General features: G+C 34.4%; 1 long non-coding RNA gene across 1 annotated transcript; it reads right to left on the bottom strand.

Annotated features, from left to right (window-relative positions):
• Positions 1-1,400: 1,400 nt before the first annotated feature.
• Positions 1,401-1,904, bottom strand: LOC138126966 (uncharacterized). The gene is made up of 2 exons (XR_011158026.1): positions 1,645-1,904; positions 1,401-1,586 (listed from the first exon to the last, which is right to left on the bottom strand). It is a non-coding gene; the product is annotated as an uncharacterized lncRNA (long non-coding RNA).
• Between the last annotated feature and the right edge of the window lie 1,135 nt (positions 1,905-3,039).

Below are 3,039 nucleotides of genomic sequence, written 5' to 3'. Positions count from 1 at the left end.
AAGTTGTTTAGAAAATGACAATTACAAATTATATTTTGATCGCACAGTTTTAACTGACATTCACATTCAGCATAACAGACCAGACATTATTATTTTAAATAAACAACAAAAGCAAGCATATCTTTTAGATATAGCTGTTCCAAATTCCCATAATATAACACAGACGTATAACACAAAAATTTATAAATATTTAGAGCTCTCCGTTGCTATGAGAAATCTTTGGAGTTTAGAAAAAAAATCTATTTTACCACTTATAATTTCAGCAACGGGAATAGTACCGCAATCTCTTTTCAAAAATTTAAAAATTCTGGCTTTAGGGAACACATTGGTAGTTGAAATTCAAAAAGGTATATTATTATACTCATGTCATATCGTGAGGAAGTTCCTTAACATTGACACAGACCATAATACACAAGAAAGTCAAAATGCGGAGGCGAGACGCCGGTAATTATGTTGATAAGCACTGCACGATTACTTGATAGTAATATCCGTAATAGTGTATGTACTCCGGCAAAATTGCCGTGCCGTCGGGTGGCGGAGGGATAGTTTATCATAAATTATGTATTTGTAATTTATCGTATAAGTCGATGCTCATAAATACAGGGTTATTCACGAGAGGGGTATTTCTGAATTTCTTTTTACGGCAACCCATTATACACATTGCAACAATATCTTGATTTAAAATTTTGAAAATAATTATAACTGAATCCACGATGGCTCTTAGTTCTGTGGTTCTGTCTTTTTGACGTTAACGGAAAAAATCTTTGTCAATTCGAAAAATGTGTTTTTGCAATAACGACGAAAAGACTGACATGCTCCTCATTTATGGAGAGTGTGGAAAGAATTCTGTCTCCGCTGCGGATGTTTAGAAGCCGATGGTAGACACTTCGAACACCTTTTACACTAAATTAATTTGTTAATTTATTTGTTGAATTTTGATTAAATACAGGTTATCTGTCAATCTGACATTTCTCACAAATCTATCCAACTTACTTTGATTTCTAATTTAAAAGAAATAACACATTTGATTTAGTAGTTACTGCCATTGGTATTGTTGGTTGCGACAAAATAAAAATTCAGAAGTACCCCTCTCGTGAATAACCCTGTATTAGTAGTAGGTACCTACTTAGTTGGATTTTAAACCTTTATTTAATTGAACTATGCTGTTAAGTGAGTAACAGCGACCATGTCTTTTTGTTTGTTTCAGGAGGAATAATGTGATTTACAACAAAGCCCTTACATAAAAGTGGTAAATTAGTTTTTTCTAACACTAATATCTTATACTGTTTCCATGGTGCATTTGAGCTCACACCTTATGTTTCCCATAAAATACGGTTTTCTCTATAAGACACGTCGTCAATAGCAACGTATCTTATAGAGTCATAAAATACGCTCACACATATTATTCAAGTAACATTTTATTCATCATTTTTACAGTAATTATCACAAAAGTGAAAAATACAATTATTGAGTTGGAACTGTCACATTAGCTTCGTGCTCTTGTTCCTAACATCTTCTTCTTTAACTTCTGCTGTTTCATCTAATGCAAGTGCCCGGCCATCGAAAACTGGCAATCTTTACATTTTCTTCCAATGATTCTTGCCGTAGTGTGAATTAACTTTTAATGAAGTTCTACACACTTACCCCATATCAAGAAAAGCCAAAATGACATCTTCCGTTACCTCCGTGATGCTTTTTTTTATTGTTCCGGCCTTGAAACGAAACATACACCTTTTCGTATGCACTTTTAGACTTCATTGGTAACAAATTGCCCCTTTTTTCTTATTTCTTCTGGAACGTTTTGGCACATTTCAACGATGAAAATTGTTTTTTTCCAAATTTGTTGATATTATTACCATAGTACCCACGGCAACCTCCGCATTTTGTGTATTATGACGCGCCTCGAATAATTTCTGAATTTATTAAAATTTCTGATAAGATGTTAGTGTTAGAAAAAATCTTGAAGACAAGGCGTGTTTCATAGTTTAAAAATCTCGATCTATTAAATCCTCGCTCCCTGCGGTCGCTCTGATTTAAACTAGGACCTCGATTTTTAAATCGTCTGTAAAACACTTGTAGTCTTAATAGCTATAAAATGCATTCCGAGAACAATAAGCATCGTACCTTATTTTAAATTTAAAGTCAAAGTTAAATAACTTTATCTACGGCTGCTTGGATAAGACCTTATAACCACATTCATTTATAGTCATTTGAGTTGCGTAATGTAATTCATTACCGCACTGGTTTCATTACGTAACGCATTTTTATTTAGAAGCAAACAGACAAAATTTATTGAAAGACAACGATACAAAAGAAAAGCTAGGTACTTATTGTAAATACATAACACAGTTCTTGCATTTTGTTCGCCCAGTTGCCGGCATCGACTTCGCTTCGGTCTTCAATCTCTGGGCCTGGCACAAAAAGACTCACTTCCACTTTTAATGATATCATCTACTATTCTCTTTTGGGTTGCTCGCACAAGCGACCACTTTGTAGGTAATGCACGCCATACTGGAAAAACGACGCAAACTGCAGTGACATCTCCAGAGACGCTCGTCTCTTGCGCTCCAGGTCGTCCTCGAAACAGGATCACACACGTTTCCGTTCCAGGTTCTGGTACTTTTCTCACTTGACGTCGGGGTAACCCCAATGTACAGGGTGAGCAACAATAACTGATTCAGTTGGCAAAAAAAGATAATAGTTATTTACATAATTAGTGGGATAAAAGCAATATTACAAGACTCGAGTGTGAAGATAGCAGATGACGAGGGCGTTAGCCCGAGTTCATCTGTAACACACGAGTTTCCTGTAATATGCTTTAGCCCACGTGTTATGTACAACATTTTATCTACGGCTGCGAATTATTAATTAAAAAAATCAATTTTTGGCAAAAACGTCAAATTTGACATTTAAAAAAATATATTTTCTTCAATGAAAGTCTAGATTTTTCTTATAATCTATTGTATACTTTTTACATAATTATTATGAATACAATAATTTATGGCAAGCTAGGGTTTCTCCTTTTTTCATTTCTTTTGG

The sequence above is a fragment of the Tenebrio molitor genome, chromosome 3 (genome assembly GCF_963966145.1).
Source record: "Tenebrio molitor chromosome 3, icTenMoli1.1, whole genome shotgun sequence".
Classification (NCBI taxonomy): domain Eukaryota; kingdom Metazoa; phylum Arthropoda; class Insecta; order Coleoptera; family Tenebrionidae; genus Tenebrio; species Tenebrio molitor.
This window is presented reverse-complemented; position numbering and strand designations above follow the sequence as displayed.